The sequence below is a fragment of the Misgurnus anguillicaudatus genome, chromosome 22 (assembly GCF_027580225.2).
Source record: "Misgurnus anguillicaudatus chromosome 22, ASM2758022v2, whole genome shotgun sequence".
NCBI lineage: Eukaryota > Metazoa > Chordata > Actinopteri > Cypriniformes > Cobitidae > Misgurnus > Misgurnus anguillicaudatus.
The window spans coordinates 4,952,068-4,979,638 of record NC_073358.2 but is presented as its reverse complement, the minus strand read 5'-3'; the positions used below and the strand labels follow the sequence as shown (position 1 = coordinate 4,979,638).

The 27,571-nt window shown below is 37.8% G+C and overlaps 1 protein-coding gene across 7 annotated transcripts in view; it reads left to right on the top strand.

The window, feature by feature from the left end:
- Positions 1-27,571, top strand: part of doc2b (double C2-like domains, beta) — a 338,855-nt gene that overhangs the window by 157,611 nt on the left and 153,673 nt on the right. The gene's annotated exons all lie outside the window — the stretch shown is intronic.

Below are 27,571 nucleotides of genomic sequence, written 5' to 3'. Positions count from 1 at the left end.
ATATAGTATTTTCCCGTTTAAAAACGTAGATTTTCTGTATTTTGTCTTTAATTACAAAATACTTAAAATAACAATCGAGCCGTTAATTGACAGATAATGTTTGTAATTTTACAGTGTTTTAATTATATTTTTCAATAATGGTAAACCACTGTAAAAAATGTAAAGTAATTGTTCGTAAAAAAAAAATTTTTTTTTTACAGTGTATATATATATTTATATATATATATATATATATATATATATATATATATATATATATATATATATATATATAATATATATATACTTATATATACTTATATATACTTGTATATACTTATATATACTTATATATATATATATATATATATATATATATATATATATATATATATATATATATATATATATATACACTAGGGCTGTCAACGAATATTCTAAATTCGAATATATATTCAAATAGTGGGAAAAAAAACGAATTTCGAATATGAAAATTAATAATACGCGGTAGTAGAGGCGTGGCTGTCTGCTTTGTGAGTGGGCGGCTGGGCGCACTAGTGCGCCTGGTTCAGGGACAGGTCACAGTAGTCACACTGTCTGTCACGGTTAAAAAGAAAGCGAGAGAAAGCGAGAAAGCGATTTTAACCCCCAAAAATCTAAAAAGCTATGTCTGGAAGTACTTTGGATTTTGGTCGGTAGGAGGTAAAATTGTTGAGCCGCAATATGATAAAGTTGTTAGCATACCATTAGACCACTAGCAACATGATGTCACATCTCGAAAATGTGCACCCAAACGAGCATGGCATCTTGTACACACTGCATATTAATTCGTTTGTCACTTCAACTTTTAATGCTTAATCCTGTTCTGTACACACACACTTCAGTAATTTATGGGACTGACAATCGCATTCTACAACCGCATTAACTCCCGCATTGCAAACTGCAGTGACAACCGCGTTTACAGAAACTTTGCATAGTGTGTAGCCTACATAACCGAACTGAACAACTTGTAGTTAATAAAGTGTTTAAACGTGCATCATGGACATGACAGGTCTCTCTTCTGAAGAAATAAATTATTACAAGGGGGAAAAGTCTTCTGTATGCGCGATACAGAGAATGACAGAGGCACAAGCGTTTGCTGCGCAGTGTTGCCAGATCTTGCACTAAAAAAAACAGCGAACAAGAAAAATCCAATAATAAACCAAAATAAATCCAACCGCTTTATCTCAAATATCAAAATATTGGGACTGGCACCTTCACATTTTAACAACACTAAAAACTTGATCGCTTCATGAGCCAAAAGCCATAAACGGTTAAGCGCTAAAATGGTATGTGAGTACAAAAAAGACGAGGACCTGGCAACACTGCGAGAGCGCGCGCAGCCTCACAAATGCGTACAATACACAACGACACGACAGAGGTTCGTTGCAAAACATAATGCTGTTAAATTATTTTCATCAAAGCTGTGAGTGATAAGCACGTGAGACGGCAGACCGTTGCTATGGTTATCTCAATCTTCACATTTTCACATTTAAATGCGGTTGTCACTCCTGAAAGTTTGCAGTGTGTACGAGACCACAATGTGGAACTCCAGCTTAACAGTCACGTCTTAACACTTACTTTGCATCGCCCGCCACAAGCTATTTGTCTGCAACACGACAAGAGGTCATAACGGAGAAATTAATTTCGTTCATTTGTAAGGACATGAGACTGATCTGTGTCGTGGATGGAGCAGGCTTCAGGGAGTTTTGTCAAGCAATGTAACCGAGGTACCATATCACTTTGATGTCTCAGTCTTAATTTACTTGTTTTGTGTATGTAATATACGTTGTAAAATATGTTTAAGCTTAAATAGATTACCTATAGAAGTAGTTATGTCTCTTTATTTTAATTTGTCCTGTTATTGACAAAAAATGGGCAACCAGATATTCGAATAGTTCGAATATTCGTGGGTTTTTTAGGGAGAATATTCGAACGTCATTTTTGAGCAATTTTGACAGCCCTAATATATACACACAGAATCCTAGTTTTCCTCATCTAGTTTGTACTTCGTGATCAACAAACAAACAAAAACAAAATAATACTTTAATGGCATTGATAAACCTGTGGTGGTTTTCTGTGGCGGTGAAGAAACATAAGCTATCAAAAGCGAATAATTTATGCAAGAGGCACTCGGGTGAAGGAAAAATGTCAGCTGTTGCTTGTTCTCACACGACAGCATCAAGCTTCTGTCATAACACATTGACCCCAGAGGATCTTATGAAAAACTTTACATTATTTTACTTGAAGTCAACAAAAATCGAGCAGGACCAAAACATTTTACAGCTGATCGCTGTGAAAAAAGTTAAGCAACAATGTCCCAAAGATGACAGCAGCAATGACAGTGTTCTTAATATGACAAAGTTAGTGTTTTGATTAATGCCATTAATGTTTATTTTTTAATCAGTGTATACCACTAGTCAACTACATGAATATAACATGGCAAAGATTAATGCACATTTATATTTTGATTTATATATTTATATAAATTACTGGAAAAATAAGAGTAATCCCTTACTTTACTTTTCTTAAGGAAAAGGTAATTAAATTACGATAACTAATTATTGAGTAACTAGTTGCACCCAACATTGCAATGGATATACTGTATTTTAGAAAGGGTCCCTAACAAAAAAATCTTATTTGGGGGTCAATCATAAACTTTGATAACCCCTGATTTAACATATTCCTTTATTTTAGATGGCATGTTAAGGTAAAAAATAAATAAATAAAAAATTGTGGTTGGTTCAGAGAAAGTCCTGTTTTTGAACTGGTTTGAATGGTCCAAGTTTGACTTAAATTAAGAAAAGACAAAAAGAGCAGTTTGTGTAAAGTCTCTCTGATAATGTGTTGGGCATTTGACCCCCTTCAGCCCATACGTTCCTTCAGAGGATTATCTCGCCCTCACGTCCGCGCTTTTCCTCGAGGTCGATATGGAACGAAAGTATTAAATGAGCTGTGCATCTGCAAGGCCGTGATTAAAGGCTTGGTAACGATCGCCTGGCGATGGGAAGGGGTTTTTGTGTGCTTTGGTATGCAAATGAGTTGCAAAGTGAGAAATTGAGAGTGAGCGAGAGATAGTAAAGAAAATGAAAAGAGGGATCCAAACGATCAGCGTGACCTTTTCACAGTGCCTCCACTATTATGGGCTGCACGCCAAACGGCATTCGGTGCGTTTCCCTCGGTTTCTACATCGCCATTAGACCGACATCAGGCCGTTACAGGGTGTAAATTACAGACTGGGAGTGATTCACTTTATTGGCACAGCATTTGGCGGTGTCGTCTGGGAAGTGATTAAAGAGCTCAGGCTCTGTACAATCCAAAGGACTGGAGACTTGTTAACCTCGTGTTTGTAAAGCTTTTGGTGGTGTTTAGATTGTCACAATCTAATTCTGCTGTAATCCAATGCAAACGGTGAAGAATAGGTTCACACAACAGATAAAGAAGTTTGGAAGTGCATAACAAATGTATTAGATTATTGCCCAATGTAAGGTTTTTGCCACAACTGCCCTAAACTCAAATAATTGGAGATTACTAAAATATTTTTTATGTTTCTGTACTATTTTTTCCAGCAGTATGTGTAAGATGTTTAGTCACAGTAGTATTTTTCAATACTAAAATATTGTCGTTTTTCATGAAGTATCAAATTTACTGTTTTACAAGAAAAGCAGCAAAAAACCCTTTAACTGGCGCAGCCCTTTTTGAGTGGGGGGTTGGTGAAAAGGTGATATACACCTTTAAATTAATATAACTCTGGCCTTTTTTTTTTCTTGTTCTAGAAGCCTAATTTTGGTTTTAATTTTGGTAATTTTTGGTTTTAAAGAAGACACTTCATCGGTTTTTAGGGAAGTGTCTGGAGGTGAAAATATTATTTTTTTTAAAGCAGTTTACATTTATTTGTAATAAATAAAAATGCAATATAGTATAATTTTTAATACATAAAATTGTCAAAAAACTGAGGTTTGTGCTGGTTTGCTTTGAGGTTTGCTGCATACTTGTGTCACAAATGAATAAATTACAGTTACTGAATTATTATTACTGCTAAAAGGTTTTGGAATATGAAAACTAAATTCTTAGACCTTTCCAGCAATATATAGTTTGTCTTGATAGATTAACATTTACATAGAAAATATTGAAATAAACGTAGGTGTCCTGCTCACGGGACAGCGCCAATTAACGGGTTAAAAGCACTTTATAATTTTTTATTCATATGCCCATTTACATTTATTTATTTGCAGTCCTTAAAGGGGGCATGACATGTTTTTTTATTTTATTATGTTCCCTGAGCTGTACTTATAATATTATTATTAGTTTTTACCCTTTCCACTGTTTTCATCCTCTGATTGGGTGATAGGCCCGGCTTGGTATCCCACCTACTACTATGATTGACAGCCATGTTGCTGCTACTACTGTAGTTTTAATACAGATATAGCTTCTCAAACTGTCTTTTTAAGCACATTGTGTCTTTATGTTGCATACACCTAGGGCTAGTACAATTTTGCCAAAATCCCTCTATCGCTGGTCTACTTCTAAATTTCGATTGATACACAGGGCTCCAGACTGCCACCAAAATTTGAGAGTGTGCCACTGAATTTTACATTCAGTCGTACATGTGCGACCATTAAATTTGACCATTTTTTTGTGATGTGACACTGAATTTGAAACAGCACATTGTACTTTCTGCATCTATCATTAAAGAATTTATTAGTAATACAGTGGAGATTAGTAGAAATGTGAATATTTGGTTAGCATGTTGATTTCCAGTCTGTGCCCCTAAATTTTCTGGTTGCGCCCCTAAAATTTTCAGTTGGGGGCCACTGTGTGAAAAAAGTTAGTCTGGAGCCCTGATACGTTATTAATCCGATAAAGGTATGAATGTTAAAAAAGCCTTGGAATACTGCAATAATAACTGCAAAATCTGTACTTACAAACTACTAAACAAATGAATTTGCCAAGTCTATGAAGCCTCCTCCTATAAAACTATATAATATTAAAAAAATAAAAAGGTGTATAAATAAATTGAAGTTCATTTTTGTTCATTTGTATTTAGCCTTCAAATAGTAGACTATTTAATGTTACATAACTTGGACAGAAAAATCATTATAAAACGGCCCGTTCTGGTTCTTCATTTTGATTGGTTGAAACGCGTTCTAAGCCGTGATAAAATACCCTGCTAACCCCATGGTTCAGACCGCATTACATAAGTATCACTGCGCCACTGTTCCTGTGTACTGATTTATGAAAATAAACACCACAGTCTTTAATCATATTTTTATTTTTTCTACAATTGCAAAATTAATGGCGACATCCAGATAAATGTCAATAAATATTGTTGAGTCATCTCGTCAATAAAGAGAAAACGTTACATGAGGAGTTTCTACCTTAAATTCATAGGTCCGCTTTTATCTACTAGATGGCGATCTTACCCAATTTAAACACTGACGCATTTACTCAACACTGAAAACACTGTGTAGTACTGTTCATGGTTCTAAATCTGATCTCTTATGAAAGTTCTTCACAAAAATGGAATTATCTCCGCTTTTAGCTGAAAATTTGAGAGGCGATAAGAGAACAAATCAAGGTAGGATGAAAGTTTTTTTTTTCAAGCGGAGGGTCTGTTTTTTCATTTAATATTTTATGTTTATTTAAAGAAGATAATTTTTCTGGAAGCCATTAAAGTAAAACTGGGTGGCAACTCAAAAAAAAAAACGCTGACGGGGAAAGAGTTAAAGTTAAGCATGCTTCCTTTCTCGCATATTTGATTATCACTTCAACAGTTGCACGATATAAATGTTAATGTATATTTTAAATGAATGTTGATTTATAAAAACATCACACCACAGTCTTAAATCATATTTTCATTGTGTCTTTGCTGCGTCTGTGTTCTGGTTGGGAACTGCGCTCTGTTGCAGCCACACTTGATTCTGAGGAACTACTTTGTTTGGCAGAAGAGTAATATTTGTACTAATATAATTACAACTTGTTTGTTTTATTTATGAAATCCTGCTATGCATATGAAGTAACCGTTTTGTAAAAGCAATAAGCCCCGCAAAGCAGTGGGGTTACAGTGCATTTTATAACAGTTAAGGGGGTTTTAGGCACTCCGCATTGTGCCTAACAACGCCCCTTAGCTGTTATAAAATGCACTGTTAACCCACTGCTTTGCGGGGCTTATTGCTTTATTAAAGCTCTTTTTGTAAATGCATAGCAAGCTACATAATGATATATTAGATGCTAGCATACTACACATATTATACTCATTACAAGATGAGTGTCATAGCTGCAAACATACTTTTATCATTTGCACGTTTTCACGTTTTTCTCTTTTCTAACCTGGACATCCGATAGCTTAATGCTTATGCTGCGTTCAGACCAGCCGCGGTAGAGGCGTCAAGCGCGAGTGATTTCAATGTTAAGTCAATGTGAAGACGCGATGAGGCGTTTAGCATGACAAGAATGGTGCGAATTGAGCGTTGCTGCGGGAAACGCTCAAGTTGAAAAATTGTAACTTTAAAGGAAAAATGCACCACCAATCAGTAGCTTGCTCTAGTAGTGACGTGATTACAGGAAGCAAGGGGAGTCGCAGAAGTCCCTCCCATTATGCAAATTTCCACGTGAATGTCTCAATGACTAGAATTTCATGCGTGAATGAAGCGAGTGTACTCAAAATGTTTAAGCAGCAAATTAGCAAAGACGTAATTTGAGGCCTCAAACGCAGCTGGTGTGAACCCACAGTTAAAGGAATAGTCTACCCTTTTGCCATATTAAACTATGTTATTACCTCAACTTAGACGAATTAATACATACCTATCTTTTTTCAATGCGTGCACTGTACAGCGCGTTGTGAATGTGTTAGCATTTAGCCTAGCCCCATTCATTCCTGTGGTACCAAACAGGAAAGCCACCAAACACTTCCGTGTTTTCCCTATTTAAAGACGTTATACCAGTAAGTATGGTGCCACAAAATAAAACTCTTTTTTGGTACCATAGGAATGAATGGGGCTAGGCTAAATGCTAACACATTCACAACGCGCTGTACAGTGCACGCATTGAAAAAAGATAGGTATGTATTAATTCATCTAGGTTGAGGTAATAACATAGTTTAATATGGCAAAAGGGTAGACTATTCCTTTAAGGGTGAGTTACTGTGCATTCATACTGCCACCGGCGAGAACGTCAAAGTGGCCGGAAGTTATTTATTTTTTAATGAGAGCTGGTGGCGAGCTCCGGCGAGCAACGGTGAGGCGCGTCATGTACAACGTGAGCGTCGAGGAGATTTGAAATCAGCTCAACTATATGGTAATGAGCTATGACGCGGTTCGGCGGCAACCAATCGGAAGGCGGAAACCTCCGCCTGGAGGAGTTCAGCGAATGCATTCGAGCGTCAGAGCATCTACTACACCTTTTCTTTAGCGTCGTTGGCAGGGCTGCCAGAGCTTTTATTGACGCTCTCGCTGGTGGCTGTGTGAATGCACAGTTATACTCGCGCTTACTCCGCACCGCGAGCTTCCAGCTGATCGTGCGCACATCTTAACAAACGGATGACACATTTATAGTTGACGTGCTCGCTGTTGCCCTATTCTTTGAATCGACATGGAGCGACTCGAGCAATCGAGTCCAAACCAACACAAAGTAAAGGATAGTTGTTCCTTTCGCTGAAACAACCCTGGTAACAGCAAAGCTTAAAAATATTATAAATATGAGAACATAAATAAAACAAAAATCTCTTAAATATGTCTTTATTAAACGTAATAATTTCCAAGGAACTGCCAATGCAAATTAAATGTATAATTACCCAGGCTCAACAATTGTTTTGTACCATTAGTACACTTACATGTTTCTTAAACGGTATGTAGGGTTCCAAGAATAAAAACTATTTAAGTTTTAAAATACTTTTTCTAAGTTATCTGTTAGTCAATATACAAAAGTTAAACTTTTTGGTCTTTCAGTCAATGTTGCGCACTATCATGCATGTTGCATTTTCTTAGTTAATTGTATTTATAATAAGTACGTTCACGTTCTGTGAAAATGTCAGTGCATTTAAAGAGCAAATTCAATTGCTTTGGATCAGGCTCAAATTGAAAAGTTTGTCGTCGTACCATCTGCAGCAAACTGTTTCAGTTACATCTAATTAGGCAATTTAATACAAAACAACCCCAGCGTTTCATACGCTGCAGGACTCCGTCCCATACAGGTGAATCTTCAGAGACGTTGGACTGTCAGTGCCCGCTTTCCGTTCCTGCTGTGTGAAGAGTCTCTATTCAAATCAGAGAGTTCGTATCCATGCTTCAACAATTCCCACAGTAGCCCTCACTGTCACATCCATAGACAGGCTGTGTACGAACGTCAGGATGTTGTCTTGCTGTTGTGTCTGAGCCCTTATATCCTTTGAGGTTCCCCAGGCTCATCCATCATTGCGAGAGACACTCCAGCGGTCTTGTTCGGATGTCACACCAGTTTCTTATTGCAGAAGCATGCAGGGAGACGTTGCAGAATATCCCATTGATCGACAGTTCCGAATATTAGGCCTTCAGCAAATTCCCAAGCATTAGGTGGGTTCGGGAGATTATTTATTGAGGGCTTCCGGATATTAACGTGCTGATTTAGTAATCTGTTCATGCATTCATCGAATTTCAAATGAATGATCTACGTGCCTCTCACAATGATATCTGACCATGTAAAACGGAGGATGGATGAGCGGGTGCGGCGAGCAGCACTCAATTCTCAGTCTATTTTACAGATGTCAAACCTCTTTCATTTTAACATTGATGGCTATATATAAATCTCAAACACGTCTTTGCTTTGTGCCAGAGCTGCTGGAAGATTAGTGAGTCACTCGTTCTGAAAGTTTTACTGCATCGATCGAGATTCAGTGTGAGCTCTGTTCTCCTCACGGCACCGTGGAGCAACGCTGAATCACTCTGCCATTATAACTACATGGATATGTTTTCAGTTGCCTGCAAGTCAGTGTGTGTCCAAATGTTCAAAGAACAAGAATTTCTGTATATATTGATTATATGCTGTGGAAAGTACGCAAGGAAGGAAAATGTTACAGTTTCAGCTTGGGCATTTGTGTGGTGGCATATTTTTGTAGCTTTTGAACATTTTTTTATGCTGATCAAAGTAGAGCTGCAGCTAACAATTATTATTATTATTTTTATTATTTGTAGATTAATCTATACTTTTTTATTATATGCAAAAATCTATTTTTTTGTTTTGTTTAATCTATTGATTTTTTTCTTGATTAGTTGCCTAATCCAGCTTTTTATCCGTTTAATGTATTGATTTTTTTTCTTTTTTCGATTTGTTGACAAAACTTAAATTTTTGTTTTTGTTTAATCTATTGATAATTTTTAATTTTTCCAATTAGTTGACTAATCTATCAATTTTTTAGTTTAATTTAGTTTAGGTTTTTTTTTTCAAATAGTTGACTAATTTAGCAAAAAAATTGTTTAATCTATTGATTTTTTTTTCGATTTGTTGACCAATCTATATTTTTTTTTGTTTAAACTTAGATTTTTTTGTTTTTCGATTTTCAATCGATAAAAAAATTTAATCTATTGATTTTTTTTTTTCAAATAGTTGACTAATCTATCAGTTTTTTGTTTAATCCATAGATTTTTTTTGTTTTTCGATTAGTTGACTAATCTATAAATTTTTTTGTTTAATCTTTTGATTTTTTTCTTCAAATAGTTGAGTAATCTATCAATGTTTTTTAATCCATAGATTTTTGTTTTTTCAATTAGTTGACTAATCTGACTTTTTTGTTTAATCTATTGATTTTTTGTTTTTCAATTATCCAGTGTTTCCCAACCAGGGGGCTGGGGCCCACAGGGGGGCCTTGACCAGAAATCCAAAGATGACTTAAAATTATAAAAAATTGGACAAAACAAGCATTAAAATAAGGTAAAAAGCACATATCTAGATTGGTTTTTTTTGCCATTTTAGTAGCAAATATACATCTGTCTAGTCATTTCAAGCTCTTGTTAATCTTATCTGGAAAAAAAATTAATGAGTAGGGGGCCTTTAAATATTGTTGTGGGCAACTAGGGGACCTTGACATGAAAAAGGTTGGGAACCACTGGGCTAATCTATCCAAACTTTTTTTTGTTTAATCTATTGATATATTTTATAGTATAATCTATCAATTATTTTTTCAATTAATCTATTGATTATTTTTTATTAGCTGATTAATCTTTTGGCTAACCTGCCAATAAATATTTACCAACAACCTCTTCCATTAGTATTTCAAACTTTTACTATCATTTTCTAAAAAAAACCCTTCAATTTCTCAGTATAAAATACGTAACTTCCAGATTTCAAATGCAAACAACAATTTTGGGCATCATGTAACATTTATGTTACCTAAATTCTGCCTTACACTGTGCAAAAACAGTATGAAGGCATTACGTAGTATAAAAAAAGAAAAGTCCAACTTCGGCCTAATACAGTGCAAAAATACATGAATGGCAACGTGAAGTTTAAAGGACCCAAGTCCAGTAATAGCATAATAGGAGATTAGTACCACATAAATACTGCACAACATAAAAAGTGCAAAAAAGCTGGGGGGCGTGTGTTACTAATTTCAGTAACATGACTGAGGATGTGACTTTAATTTTGAAAACATTGAATCCTTGGGTTAACACCTCTACATGCAGTTACGCATCTACACGTTGACGTCTTTACTTGAAATTACATCTTTAGTTGCGGTTATGGGTACATCATATATATATACACATAATTTATAAACAAAAAACTGTGCATTCGGTTTGCAATAATAACGTGATGCGTCGACGAATTTAGTATGTGTCAATGTATTTTCGTACAGTCGAGGTAATCAATGTCGTCCTTGCATCACTAGATCAAAGTTTGCCTCAATGCTAACCACAATATATTTTTATGCACTTTAGTCTCAAAGCTTTAGTATCAAGATAACACAAGGTACAAGAAACATGGAACTTCTCCAACTTAATTTCCTTCTTTTTATTATTCATCGATTGCATTTTCATTTCATCATAAAACTGTGATCTTGACCTCTAATTACTTTCACACTTTGCCACATTGGAGGCCAAATCTCAGTGTGAGCAGTCTTTGGTGTTGCATAGCTCATCTCACTGCCCCCACAGAATCTGAATTCTGATGCAGAGAAACAACACTTCGATCAATACAGGGTCCTGACATAAACACCTTGCATTACATCAGAGGATTCATCAGATCCTTTAAAGGGCTTTTTTACCTATAAACATTGTGTTATTTATTCACCTGTGTGTCAAGCTTGTATAACTTTCTTACATTTATGAAGCATAAGTGAAGAAAAAAACATGTTGACATCGTTTTATTTCATACAATTAAAGGAACTTTTGACCAAGGCCGTATACCTAGCATCATGTTTTGTTCTACAGAGGTAAAGTTAAACATGCTAGCAATCACATAGCAACATACTAGCAAGTACATACATTAGCTACATGATAAAGATATTTAGGGGTCGTGTGCACCAAGGCATTTATGCCTGCGTCCGCCGTATGTTTTCAATTGTTTCCAATGGAAGTGCCACGCAAAAAAAATGTCTGCATCTGGTGTGTTGTCAGATCTGGCACTTTTTTTACCCAAAGTTGAAGATGTTAAAGGAACAGTATGTAGGATTGTGGCCAATACTGATATTGCAATTATAAAACTTGTGGCTAAAACTGGTATTGCAATCACACAACTGGTGGCCAATGCACAACATAAATATCAGTTGAGGGCTGCAACTCCACTTTTTAAATGACAACATCCTGGCCAGACCACTGTTGTCAGTGATATAAGTATTTGAAATGAAAATGATTTCTTTATGTCTAGTGACATATCAGGGCCATTTTATGATTAATTGATATAAGTTTTTTACATACTGTTCCTTTAAACTTAAATGCTCTCAAATGTCACTTTTCACTCAGCGTCCAATTACAGTGGAGGAGGGGCAGGACAAATACAACAACAAACAACCGGCGCATCAAACAACGACTGATAAACAAAACAAAAGTTTCATAGCAACCAAAGCGCTAAGTTGGAAAAAATGTTGGGAAGCACCCACAGTTGGCATCCGCCTGGCATTTTCAGCCGCGTTTAAACACTTTGGTTTACACGCCCCCTTATGGGGCATACAAACCAAATGCGATTTCAGCGATTTGCGCATGTAGATTACATACAAAGTCAATGCAAAGAGGCAATCAGGTGCGTCCTAGCGCAGGGTTAATGCGAATAACGCAAATTGGGTGGCACGATTGCTGCAAAAACACGCGTTATTCACTTCCAACGCGCCTTCGCACAACTTGAAAATATTCAACTCAAGCGAAAAATTTGCATGACACAAAGTTAAATCCTGTGAGTAATCTAGAGCGAGCAATGCAATGTTACGCGTTTGGTGCATTTGAACACTTTAGCAATCGCATACTTTATAGCAGAACCTTGGCACACACCCACAATACATAAGCATCTTTCACAATTAAAGATTTAGATTTCAGCAAAACCTAAGATTTCCATGTATAAAATAACTTTAGTGGAAAAGTATTCAATGAAGTTTAACGGAGCAGAATGATGTTTTCTTGTCAGGCGACGGTCTGTAATGATAAACATCCATCATGCTCTTCAGGCCTGTGAACAAAATGAATAATAAAGTACTTTATCAGGCTCAATAAACATTCACACATGCAGAGTTTTACTTGTCTTCTAGTAACTTTCTGCCATTAACCAGAAAATAAGCTGAATTTCTCAAAACAAATGTTTTTGAGACTGTTTTGTTTTCTCTGAGAGTATGCCACATGTTACACTTGACAGATACACTGATAAGAGAATCCTGAAGTTGCGAGGCAAATTTTCTTGAATTATAATGTCGTAATGTTAATCCGCGACTCTGCTTCCTGCCCTGTAAGCACACGCTGTGAATTTACAGTATATTGACTCTTTTATCATCTACCTGTATGAGATATCTGAACTAAGTTAGTAGGTGTGCTCACCGTTATCAACATATTGATCGTTTATTAATAAAAATATATCATCTGAAGTAATTGGATTGTAATATAATGCATGGCGATGATGGTGTGTTCTTTAGTCCACTGGGTCGGATTACATTCTCTTTAATTGCATTTATGAATACATTGTCAGTTTGATCAATTTAATACGAACCAAACTGATGAATAAATAAACAGTAGGATCCAAGTCAGTTTTTCGTTGTGATTATAAAAATCCCCAATAAAAGCCATTTTTCCAAAAGTACAGTATGCAGATGTTATAGTTGTTACTGACTGACTTTGTAACAGTTTCCCTTTTACTTATGTACCAGGAGTCTTATTAGAGCAGCATTGTCACGTCTCACCTGAGCATGAGGGGGCGCTCTGTTTAAGTTATGCAGAAATTCACCTGCATAAACAGTTCTTTCTCCGCCATTGACGGATTATCTCGTCAATTAAGAGAAAACGCTTCCCTGCCAAAGAAGAATTTTACCGCAGTCCATATTTCGCTATATCCAATAGGTGGCGCTCTCACCCAACTTATAAAAAACTTTTTTTAAAGGGACATTTTACTTTTTATGAAAATATGCTAATTTTCCAGTTCCCCTAGATTCTTACCGTTTTGAATCCATTCAGCTGATCTCCGGGTCTGGCGCTAACACTTTTAGCATAGCTTAGCACAATTCATTAAATCTGATCAGACCATTAGCATCGCACCTAAAAATAACCAAAGAGTTTCGATATTTTTCCTATTTTAAACTTGACTCTTCTGTAGTTACATCGTGTACTAAGACTGACGGAAAATTAAAAGTTGCGATTTTCTAGGCAGAGATGGCTAGGAACTATACTCTTATTCTGGCGTAATGATCAAGGAGTTTGTTCATGTAACATGGCTGCAGCAGGCGTAGTGATATTACGCACTGCCCGAAAATAGTCCCCTGCCATTGAACGTAACCAAGGGGATATTTTTGGGCAGTGCGTAATAGCACTACGCCTGCTGCAGCCATGCCGCATTAGCAAAGTCACTGATTATTACGCCAGTTTGAGAGTATAGTCCTAGTCATATCTGCCTAGAAAATTGCAGCTTTTAATTTACCGTCAGTCTAAGTACACGATGTAACTACAGAAGAGTCAAGTTTTAAATAGGAAAAATATCAAAACTCTTGTTATTTAATAGCGCGATGCTAATGGTCTAATCAGATTCAATGGATTGTGCTAAGCTATGCTATAAGTGCTAGCGCCAGACTCGGAGATCAGCTGAATGAATTCCAAAACGGTAAAAATCAAATGTTTAACTCTAGGGGAGCTGGAAAATGAACATATTTTCAAAAAAGTAGAATGTTCCTTTAAGCAGATGTATTGTATGTTTATATATTTAAATAAGAACATTTTCTGGAAGGGATTAAAAATCATAAAAAATGCTGGTGTTTTTTAAATGCTGATAGGAAAAGTTTAGGTAACAAATAGGGCTGGGACAACGCGTCGACATAATCGACGACGTTGATGCAAAAAATAAGTCGACGCAAAATATGCGCGTCAATTCGTCAGACCCAAAAAGGCGGCGCCGTAGAATAGTAGCAACGCGAGTGGCTTCTTAGTCCACACCGGTTTCACACAGCAAGTGTGAGCAGTACGTGCGGCGCGTGTTTTTTTTCAGCGCCCATGTTAACAAGCATGCACCCTGCCACATGAGCAGCGCGAGCTTGCGGCTCTGTAGCAACAGTGCTGCAATCGTTTCTGCGTCGGTTCTGCTGCACTGCTCATGTTCAATTAAAGTGAAAGTGCTTTGTTTATGGTTTAAATGCTTGTGGATTGACGCGAAAAAGTGTCATTTAACCATAAAATCATGAATGTGATGCCAAGTGTGTTTTAAACAGTCATGACTTTGAGCAGTTTAACAGAAAGCAATGAAATATGTCACTGTTGCCAGAAGACTGCGCTTTCATTCACTCTCTGTCCAGCAGTAAATGAGTCCTCATCTATCTTAACAAACTTAAGAGAAAGAGATTTAATAATATATGTGCTTCTTAAGTCTATAATTGTGTTTATATATCTGTCATTAAATGGACTAGAACAGCACGAAAACAATGTGGATTAAACAAATCAAGTTTTAAAAATTACACTGACCATCAAAAGGCACATTGAAGAGGTTTTGCTCATAAATGCATGTAAAATAAAGTAATTTGAACTTGAGATTTTTATACTGTTACTAAACTGCACAGTATGCGCTGCAAACGCTTTATTGAATGCTACCTCTGACTAAGAATGCATTATTTTGCACTTATACCACGGGTCTGTTGAATGCTGCATTCTGATTGGCTGAGAAATGTTCTATGGGTGTTGATTATTTTTCTGTAAACCGCACACCTATCTTTTCAAATGTCTTAAAAATAGGCACCAGAGCAATGTTTGTGGTAACCGTGGTATAAGCGGAATAATTGACTCCGGTCCCTTGAACTATTTGAAAACAATGCACACCTGCGGTGTAACGGCACTCCGCTTCGCGTCGTGCCGCATTACCACCTTGGTGTGCATTATTTTCTTACAATTCAATGGCCCGTCGTCAATTATTCCTTACTTGTATTGTCTTTTTTTATTTTGAAATTTTAAGAGCAATGAACAACATATATTGAAATGTTTACATTCAGATATGTAAATCATTATGTATAAATTGCTATTAGTTAATTAATGGGGAGATAATCGAGAATCGAATCGAAGTCGAATCGGACTGATAAAATGAATCGTTAGATTAATCGATGCATCGAAAAAATCATCGCTAGATTAATCGTTTAAAAAATAATCGTTTATCCCAGCCCTAGTAACAAAGGAGTAATGGCAGGAATTCTCTAGGTGTTACACTTTATCCACCATCTAGTTGGCTTCAAAACTATTTTCACTGAATGATCGTGGCACATCTCTCTGTAATTCTTTGCCTCCATTTCATTAAAATGTTTCACAGCCTCTCATGAACATACTTTCGACCCCAAAACCTGAAGCCTTCATCAATATCTTTAATCTTTCTGCTGGCTTTAGCAAAATCTTTGATCTTGCAGTTTTTTGTTCCCTCATGTTGTAGCTCTGAATCACAGTACAAAGCGAGCAGTCTTGAAATGTCTCGAAAAAAAAATGAGAGTTAAATTGGGCTTCCTGGGGCATTTAGGAGAGGACGCCTGATGAAAATCAATGGCTTTGCCGAATATGTTTTTGAACTCTTCTCAGTAGTATTATTTATGATGTGACTTCATGACTGATCATTGCGTTTCCTCCATCAGCTTGTGTAGGACCTGGGTTTGAACCAATCCTTCAGGCTTTATCTGACGGCTGGAGCATTTGCAATACTAATGCAGTAATATTTCGCCGCATAATACATCAACTCAGAGATGATTAACATTTCCTGAACATTTCCTGGCTGATTGCATCTTTGGGTTTATGCGGAAATCTGTGTTTCTCTGTGTACATGAGAAAAACGACAGATAATTAAACATCTTACGATATTGTACGTCTGATGTGGATTGTAGTTTATTATACTAGTCTTGTTTAAGGCAGCTTGTGCGCTGAGAAAGTCTTCCAAATACACTGAAAAAAAATGATTAATTCAATTTGTGATCACAATCAGTTTTTTAGTGGTGCTTGCATTTATGCAAGGCATCACTATTACTATTGTGCGGGGATATTATTAGTGGTGCTTGCATTTATGCAAGGCATCACTATTACTATTGCTCATACTTATTATTTATATCTTTATTTATTTATTCTTATATCTGGACACTTTTTCGGCGCGTAACTCGTCCCACACGGTTTGTCGTAGACCAATGAAACAGGGCTCAAAATGATCGGCTTATTGAGGACACGTCTGCTATGACTTTTATAAGGGATCGGGCTCAGGATTTCCGAAAGGGGGGCGAAAAATCCCCCGAAAAATCCCATTGATTTAACATTGGGCCCAACTTTGACGGGTCATAGCTCCGCTCAAGGATTTTGTAGAAACATGTGGGTTATAACATTTGAAGAGGGTGGTAGGCTCTGTAAGAACATACATCACAATGGGGTGTAAGTTGTATCCCTGGGGTGGAAGAGGCCCCCGAAATTTCCCATTGACTTATAATGGGGCAGGGAACACGCCCATATAAGGGAATAAAACCGTTCCAGATGGGATATCTTTGCTTTACAGTGTCATAGAGATAAGTGGGTGGGCTCATTTTACTCGGGCATCCAATCAGTCTCTCAGGATCATTTCAGAGCTATTAAGCCACGCCCCTAGCAACCACTTTTGAGCACCCTAGCAACATCTCCCATAGACTGCCATTATAAAATTCAAACAGTTATACCTCGGCATCAGAACATCGTAGAGACACGGGGGTTGGACCGTTTTACTTGTGAGTCGGAGTGTAACAACTGGTCACATCATTGGCCACTCCCAAGCCCCGCCCCTATCAACCAAATAAGAGCACCCTAGCAACCGAATAAACAAAGCCTTATATCTCCGCATCAGAACATCGTAGAGACACGGGGGTTGGACCGTTTGACTCGTGACTCAGAGTGGAATCACTATGGGATGTCATTTTTCCCCTAGCAACCAAATACAGTACCCTAGCAACAGAGTAAACAAAGCCTTATATCTCCACATAAGAACATCGTAGAGACACGTGGGTTGGACCGTTTGACTCGTGACTCAGAGTGGAATCACTATGGGATGCCAAATTTTTCCCTAGCAACCAAATACAGTACCCTAGCAACGGAATAAACAAAGCATTATATCTCCGCATCGGAACATCGTAGAGACACGGGGGTTGGACCGTTTGACTCGTGACACAGAGTGTAATCACTATGGGATGTCATTTTTCCCCTAGCAACCAAATACAGTACCCTAGCAACAGAGTAAACAAAGCCTTATATCTCCACATCAGAACATCGTAGAGACACGTGGGTTGGACCGTTTGACTCGTGACTCAGAGTGGAATCACTATGGGATGCCAAATTTTTGCCTAGCAACCAAATACAGTACCCTAGCAACGGAATAAACAAAGCATTATATCTCCGCATCGGAACATCGTAGAGACACGGGGGTTGGACCGTTTGACTCGTGACTCAGAGTGGAATCACTATGGGATGCCAAATTTTTCCCTAGCAACCAAATACAGTACCCTAGCAACAGTGTAAACAAAGCCTTATATCTCCGCATCAGAACATCGTAGAGACACGGGGGTTGGACCGTTTTACTCGTGACTCGGCATGTAATCACTAGTGGATGCCAATTTTTTCCCTAGCAACCAAATACAGTACCCTAGCAACAGAGTAAACAAAGCCTTATATCTCCGCAACAGAACATCGTAGAGACACGGGGGATGGACCGTTTTACTCGTGACTCGGCGTGTAATCACTAGTGGATGCCAATTTTTCCCTAGCAACCAAATACAGTACCCTAGCAACAGTGTAAACAAAGCCTTATATCTCCGCATCAGAACATCGTAGAGACACGGGGGTTGGACCGTTTTACTCGTGACTTGGCGTGTAATCACTAGTGGATGCCAATTTTTTCCCTAACAACCAAATACAGTACCCTAGCAACAGTGTAAACAAAGCCTTATTTCTCCTCAACAGAACATCGTAGAGACACGGGGTTTGGACCGTTTGACTTGTGACTCGGAGGGTTATCACTAGTGGATGCCAATTTTCCCCCTAGCAACCAAATACAGTACCCTAGCAACAGAGTAAACAAAGCCTTATATCTCCGCATCAGAACATTGTACAGACATGGGGGTTGGACCGTTTGACTCGTGACTCGGCATGTAATCACTAGTGGATGCCAATTTTTTCCCTAGCAACCAAATACAGTACCCTAGCAACCGGATAAACACAGCCTTATATATCCGCATCAGAACATCGTAGAGACACGGGAGTTGGATCGTTTTACTTTTGGCTGGGAGTATAATCATATATGGTTCCCAGAATTTTGCCAAGGCAAGCACAACTCACAATTTCATCAGGAAATGTACCAATCTAGTTATATTTTATTCTTATGTCTGCACGTTTTTTCGGCGCGTAACTCGTCCCGCACGGTTTGTCGTAGTCCCACGAAAGAGGGCTCAAATTGACCGGTTTATTGAGGAGAGGTGTGCTATGACTTTTATAAGCGATCGGGTGCAGGATTTCTGAAAGGGGGGCGAAAAACCACCCGAAAAATCCCATTGACTTAACATTGGGCCCAACTTTGACGAGTCATAGCTCCGCTCGAGGATTTTGTAGAAACATGTGGGTTACAACATTTGAAGAGGGTGGTAGACTCTGTAAGAACATACATCACAATGGGGTGTAAGTTGTACCCCTGGGGTGTAAGAGGTGCCCAAAAATGCCCAATGAAAAGTCAATGGGGCAAAATCCCTTAGACTAACATTGCGGAAAACTTTGTCAGGTCATAGGTCCGAGCGAGGATTTCGTAGAAACATGTGGGTTACTAAATTTGAAGAGGGTGGTAGGCTATGTAAGAACATACATGACATTGGGGTGTAAGTTGTACCCCTGGGGTGTAAGAGGCACCCGAAAATTCCCATTGACTTATAATGGGGCAGGAAACATGCCCATATAAGGGAATAAAACAGTTCCAGATGGGATATCTTTGCTTTACAGTGTCGTAGAGATAAGTGGGTGGGCTCATTTTACTCAGGCATCCAACCAGTCTCTCAGGATCCTTACATAGGTATTAAGCCACGCCCCTAGCAACCACTTTTGAGCACCCTAGCAACATAAAATTCAAACAGTTATATCTCGGCATCAGAACATCGTAGAGACACGGGGGTTGGACCGTTTGACTCGTGACTCAGAGTGTAATCATTATGGGATGCCATTTTTCCCCTAGCAAACAAATACAGTACCCTAGCAACAGAGTAAACAAAGCATTATATCTCCGCATCCGAACATCGTAGAGACACGGGGGTTGGACCGTTTGACTCGTGACTCAGAGTGTAATCATTATGGAATGCCAATTTTCCCCCTAGCAACCAAATACAGTACCCTAGCAACAGAGTAAACAAAGCCTTATATCTCCGCATCAGAACATCGTAGAGACACGGGGTTTGGACTGTTTCACTCGTGACTCGGAGGGTAATCACTAGTGGATGCCAATTTTTTCCCTAGCAACCAAATACAGTACCCTAGCAACAGAGTAAACAAAGCCTTATATCTCCGCATCAGAACATCGTAGAGACACGGGGGTTGGACCGTTTGACTCGTGACTCGGCGGGTAATCACTAGTGGATGCTGTTTTTCCCCCTAGCAACCAAATACAGTACCCAAGCAACAGAGTAAACAAAGCCTTATATCTCCGCATCAGAACATCGTAGAGACACGGGGGTTGGACCGTTTGACTCGTGACTCTGAGGGTAATCACTAGTGGATGCCATTTTTTTCTCTTGCAACCAAATACAGGACCCTAGCAACAGAGTAAACAAAGCCTTATATCTCCGCATCAGAACATCGTAGAGACACGGGGGTTGGACCGTTTGACTCGTGACTCGGAGGGTAATCACTAGTGGATGACATTTTTTCCCTAGCAACCAAATACAGTACCCTAGCAACAGAGTAAACAAAGCCTTATATCTCCGCATCAGAACATCGTAGAGACACGGGGGTTGGACCGTTTGACTTGTGACTCGGCGGGTAATCACTAGTGGATGCCAATTTTTTCCCTAGCAACCAAATGCAGTACCCTAGCAACAGAGTAAACAAAGCCTTATATCTCCGCATCAGAACATTGTACAGACAGGGGGGTTGGACCGTTTGACTCGTGACTCGGAGGGTAATCACTAGTGGATGGCAATTTTTCCCTAGCAACCAAATACAGTACCCTAGCAACCGGATAAACATAGCCTTATATCTCCGCATCAGAACATCGTAGAGACACGGGAGTTGGATCTTTCTTCTTTTGGCTTGGAGTATAATCATATATGGTCCCCAGAATTTTGCCACGGCAAGCACCACTCACATTTTCTTCAGGAAATGTACCTATCTAGTTTAAGCTACACTTTTAAAATAACACATCTTGTGTCTAGTTAAAGACAACACATCTAGTGATATGCCATTTTTTTTTGTCAAAACCAATTTACTATTTGAACCAGTATATCACCCAGTACTACTATATTGTTTTTAAGGAGTTGATAAAAACACAAATCACCTGCAGATTTATCTTTAGAAAATGCTGAAAATAATCTAGTTTTAGAGGTAGCTCACGTTGCAGACAATATCAAAAATAGATATGTAGATGCATCCTGCAGTCCCAGTCAATCACTTCAGAGGTTGCCAAATCAATGAATATAATACAGTACGTCCAATTGCTTATGCATTTAAACTGATACGGCGAAGGTACCTGAGCAGTGCTATACGGGTGAATGAAGTCATGAATCTACTGGTGTGGGGTGGTGAGCGCGACAAAACAATACCTGGTGTAAGTGTGGATGGTGATGCCCACCTTGTTAGAGTCCATCTGCGGTCATTAGGCTGATCTGGAGCATATATTACGTGGTCACTCCTGCATCACCATGGTGCATACATTTAACTGACATGCCGGGAGGTGAATGTGTTGGAGGTGGCAATGCTCTATCTAAAAGATGTCAGAGCAGAAACACTGTCTCATTTCCACTTTAAGCGCTGGAGTGACTCCTAAAGTTGATTTTTTCCACTTTCATATTTTGTCATTTTCCCTCTTTCAGAGTAATAGAATGCTTCTGAGTATATTTGAGTGACTGATGTAGTGACTTGTAGTGATGTAGTGGCTATATGGCGCATTTCTTGTGTTTTATTTTATTTCAGGGCTCAAAATTAACTTTTTGATTTGGTAACACTGGTGCTCCCAACTTTAAAGAGTTAGGAGCACCAGCAAAAATTTAGGCGCACACATCCAAAAATTATGAAACAGCACAACTGGGCTTTACACATCTTATGGCCAGGATTTAAAAGTTGGTCTTTTTTTGCTGCATAGATTTCTAAAAAAATACCCAAATGCTCTTTAAATAATATAGCAGCAATAATAATTTAAAAATTACAGGTAACATAATTATGATTACTATAGAAAATCTAGCAAACATGTAAAACACTGATTAATTGTGACATTACAAAAGTGACCCTAATATAGAAGGCTAATATATATTGGTATTGATAACTGCATTACCGGGATGCTATTACTACTAAATTAAAAAATACAACAAAAACATAACATCAGCATTGTCGTGTTTCACATCAACATGGAATACAAGGATGTTTGTCGGATGTCCCTCAAGCAGGATGCGCACATACACGATCAAACACTATTTGATAGACAGGTCGGTGTCTCCATCAAATATGAACACATTTGTCACGACACTTCTTTTTTTTTTCACTTTCGCCATGTTTAAGCAAGGTCTGGCGCTTAAAATGTGTGGATTCCGCCACCAATGCCGTTTTAACTGCAACCTCCGTTTCACAGGATTTATAGTAAACACAGTAACATCGAGTCATTTTCATAGCGGAGCCACTCTCTCCGAAAAGGTTTAACGTTAAGCCTTATTTTCCGGTGGTGAAGTTGCATTTAAATCCGGACCGTCGTTATGAATTAATACAGTAGTAACATTGGCTGTAGTCGGCTCGTTCTCTTCATGTTCGCGGTTCGTCTTTTCAAATTTTCGCGCTTTACGTACCAACGTAGCACGGCAACAAGGAATGATTGAAATTTGATTGGCTATGTAATGTTGGAGAGAACGCTGAACCTGAAACAGCACACAGCATACACAATCTAAATCAAGTCACACCACAAAAAAATTCTTCCAAATATATTTTAAGGTCGCACAGATTAAATTTCGGTCACATATGCGACCAAAACAGTTGCAATTTCGAGCCCTGTATTTTCATTGCTAAATTTGTTCATTAAAATCAATCGATCAGTATTGTCTAATATGCATACATTTCTGTGTTAAGGGCCCACGTTGTTATTTTTGATTCACAATTCAATGCAAATAAGAGGTCGACTGATAGTGGATTTTATTGATACTGATAATTAAGTTGGTCCCTGCTTGCCGATATCCGATTAATCAACCATTTTTAAAATGGATACTGGATAAAAAACAAACATAACACTTAAAGTGCAACAGTCTTAAAATATATTACAAAAGCAATAAAGCGGCCGTACTTAACCATAAAAATGTGCTAAGTGAAATAAATGTATATAAAAATATATTAATTATATTAATAAGTATTGAAGTAAATACTTCTGTGAAATACTCCCACTGGTAAAATTACACAAATGTCTATTGTACATTATTTGCTTCTGTTTTAAAAATAACGAAAGATTTATTTTAATAATGATAAAAAGAACTGAAATCAGATTTGTTGCATATGTTCACGTAGCCGACAGCTTTCTCTTGTTATTAACTTAAAATATGGATAAAAGTAACCAGTAGGAAATAAACTAATGCAAATCGGTGGTCATAATCATGATATTAAGTTGGATTTATCTGAGTATATTTTTGTTTTAGGTAGTACTAATTATATTGTCCTATCAGCCTTGATGACAAACTTAGGTTCCTGTTGTTGTTTCTCTGCTAATGCAACATCTACACTGCAAAAAATGATTTTCAAGAAAAAAAATCTTAGTGTTTTTTTTGTCTTGTTTTCAGTAAAAATATCTAAAAATTCTTATTAATTAAAATGCTTTATCTTGATGAGCAAAACGACCTAAGAAAATAAGTCTAGTTTTTAGACCATAAATATCAAATGTTAGTGATTTTGTGCATAAAAAAGCAAAAAATCTGCCAATGGGGTAAGCAAATTTTTCTTGAATTTTTCTTGAATTTAGTGTTTAAGAAAAATGTTCAAGATTTTTTTTCATAATGATATAAAGCAACAGATGCACTCGGAAAAAAACATCTGCATGATTTTTTGCAGATAGCCGATTGTTCAACCAGTGAACTATCGGTGCCGATTAATCGGTCTACTTCTAATGCAAATGATTTACTTAAGACGGGCATGAGCTTGTTTTTGCAACATGCTTTCTCTGGCATCTGTAGTTAGATGATAACCATGGCAATAAAAATATTACACTAAAGTAATTCGATGATTTTAGGATAACAATTTTTTGTGTTTGGAAATGTTAGCATTTAAAGACTTTTTCTTAAATGTGTGTGACTCTCAAACTTAACTGCTGACAAGAATTACTTTCCATGCAAGAACAGCAAAGCGCTGCAGGTCATAAGCCATCTTAAATCCTGTAGGTCCACCAGATAGCATGTTTTCCTCTTCTTGTTGCAGTGTGTTGTATTTTAGCCTGCGGCTACAGAATCCAGAAATTCCTTGTAAAGAAGCTTTACTGTAATCTAGTAGACTGGTGCTGGATCTACCAAGGAATTAAACTCAATATTAATAACATGAGGATTAAATATGTAATATTACAGAGTTTCGTCGTTGCCAGCTTTGCTCGTGAAGCTGTGCAGATCAGCCCAAACACTTGTCAATGATGCAGTGCAGTGCACTTGTTTAGCCAACGTAGAAAATGTAAAAAGTTTGCGTCAAACTTACGTAATCTGAGGGCGCGCGCTCACATTAACCAAACCGCACTACGGCTGGCCAGCAGAGGTGGGCGGGAGCGCGGTTTAAAAGGAGAGACATAAATTGCGCACCACTCACCTTCATCTGCATCCTTAAAAACCTTCTGATGCGCGCAGCACGGATACGTGAATGTCCGGGCTGCACACGTAACAGACAAACTACACAACATGATGACATGTAAGAGGGCTGTGTGTCATCGCGCACCAAACGACTCCGAATAGAAAAACACAAGACTTAACATTACGATGGGTTCCAGTGTTATGAGAGCGCTTTACTTCCTGCTTTGTTAAAAACAATCGCATCCTAATGACGAAAGCGCGCACGGGCTCAGATCGATAAAAGTTCAGTGTGAGTGCGTGCATCTGGGGGAGTAGGGAGTGGGGACAATCGTGCTGGGATGTGGTTTGGATATCATGAGTGCGACCTAATGCTGCGTTAACATCAGCCGTGGTAGAGCTGTAAAGCGTTAAAGTTAAGGCAATGTAAAGACGCGTTTACGCGTGGCTGGAGGTCTCGCAGTGCGAATGAGGTGTTTAGCGTGGCGTGGTAGATGCAAATTCGCCTCGTTCGCGTGAATGATGCAAATTGAGTGTTGCAGTGAGAAACGCGCGAGTTGAAAAATATGAACTTTAGCGGAAAATCGCAGCGCGTTAACCAATCAGGAGCTTGCAATAGTAATGACGTGATTACAGTCGCAGAAGCCCCTCCCATGATGCGAATTTCTGTGAATGACTAGAATTTCCAAGTAAGCTCAAAATGTTCAAGCGTCCAACTACGTGCGAATAGCGTGTTTTTGTCGTCTCTACCACGTTTGGTGTGAATCCAGCATAAGAAGGACTGCCGTGCAGAGCAAAAGTACATTTTTAGATTTTAGAAACAAAATTGGGGATTGACAAAACCAGTAATGTGCACTAGCAAAGTAGTCATTTTATATTTCATGTGGACTTTAAAATTGCATCTAAAGCATCGTGACTCAGAATTTTACACAGACTAGCATTACCCTAGTGTTTTTTCCGAAAATGTAAAAATCTATTTTCTTTGCTGAAATTGCTAGCAGAGGCTCGATGATTACAAACCCTAAACTCTATAGACATTCTCTGGCTCTGTCAATAGATTGACTGTGCAGGGCCAGATGTATAATTGACTTGAATCAGCAACACATCTACAGGCTGTCTGGAAACAGAGGATTTTTAGCATAATGAACAGTAAGTGCCTGTTAACATCATGAATTGCTTTTTTTTGTTTAGGCTCCATGTTCAGTCATATAATATAGTTCTTTTCAACAGCCGTTTCCAGTTCATTATGCATATTATAAATAAAAATCAGATGGCTAACTGGCATGGAATTCAAGATATGAAATTATTTTATAGACATTTTTAATGTTTATACAAGATGCTTCTCTCATGACATGACAATGAACAGTTTTCATTTTGAAATGCATTACATTATGCAACTGTAATCAGTAATATAATGAGTCATAGTGATGTATTGCAGCAGTGAGGCCTTTCCGGAAAATGAGGCTGGATTTGTTGTTGATTGCTCATAATAAGTGCAACTTAAAGGTTTTTAGCTCAGGTGGACTCAATAGTCGGTCAAAACCAATTGTATTCATTAGTCCACTTTAGACATTACTAACTATAAGCAACATTCAACAGAACCCTTTTGTTGCAAAAAATACTTTTTTTGCATGGCATGAACACTTTCTAGCACATTTATTTCTTTGGTTGGTAAGCATGATCAAATTAGCAGTAATAGCACCATATGGGCACAAAAAACATTTTTGTCCAATAAATGGCATTCAAAATAGCAATGTACAGCTAAATATAAACAATGTGTAAAATTGACTTTGACTTATGATGTGAATTACGCCACGGCACAAGTGCACTTAGGGCGTCTTTAAATCCACTTTTGCTAGCTTAACGACGGGAAAATTGTCTGTGCGCGTGGTTCATGATCTTAAAGGGTTGTTTTTGTTATCTCGTTATGATTAATGGGTGTGTTTTGGGCACAACGTGCAATAAACCAATGAGCGTCTTATCTCTAGGGCTGTGCAAAAAAATATCGATACAGCTAACTATCATGATACTTTTTTCCATGATAGTGTATCGATATTTCGGTCTCTACTATCGATATTTTAAAAAAATAATAATAATCCCTCTGTGTGCGTCAAACAACCTCCTCCGCCGCTGCTGTAGTTGTCGCTATCCGGTTGTCTGTTATATACGGCCAATGTCTCAAGGTCGCGGGAGTAAAAAAATGGCAGAAAATTTAAAAACACCTGCAGCTTTCGTGTGGATGCACTTTGGTTTTAAAAAAAGAAAAAAAAATCTGCTCTGTTTTTACATTTTTGATAAAAAAGCAATGCAATGTATCGCAACACACAACGCATTGTATCATACCGTGATAAATTGTATCATGAATCATGTATCGTGATATGTATCGTATCGTGAGGCCCTTGCCCCAATACCCAGCCCTACTTATCTCTGTGGGGTAGCATAAAAAAATTCAAAATAAATGCACTATTAGCACTTTATAAAAGCAAATAATCAGCTCTCCATGCCTTCTAAAGTCCCCATTTATGTCCAAGAGACACAATAATAATCTGCTGCGCATCCCTGTGTGTGTGTGTGTAATACGCAAATGCACCTTATCGTCCCGTTTATAGACGAATATTAATTACACGCTCTTTAAATTTGACTTCAGACTTTAGACCAGATTTTTGTTGGTCAATGATGTAGTCGATTTTATTAGCAATGTGCCTGAACATATCTAGCTTCCAGACCAGTACACCCATGGGCGCACAAATGGGCACAAAAAAGCCCTTGAAGCCAATTTTTTGCGCGTATACAATTAAGGTCTGAACTTACTATAGCCATTATTTTTAGAGGATTTAAAAAATATTTCCTATAGAATCATTTACACTTTTTAGATTATCATTATCAAAAATCTTACCGTATCATTACCGCAACATGATATTACATTAGAGATATGCATTTATA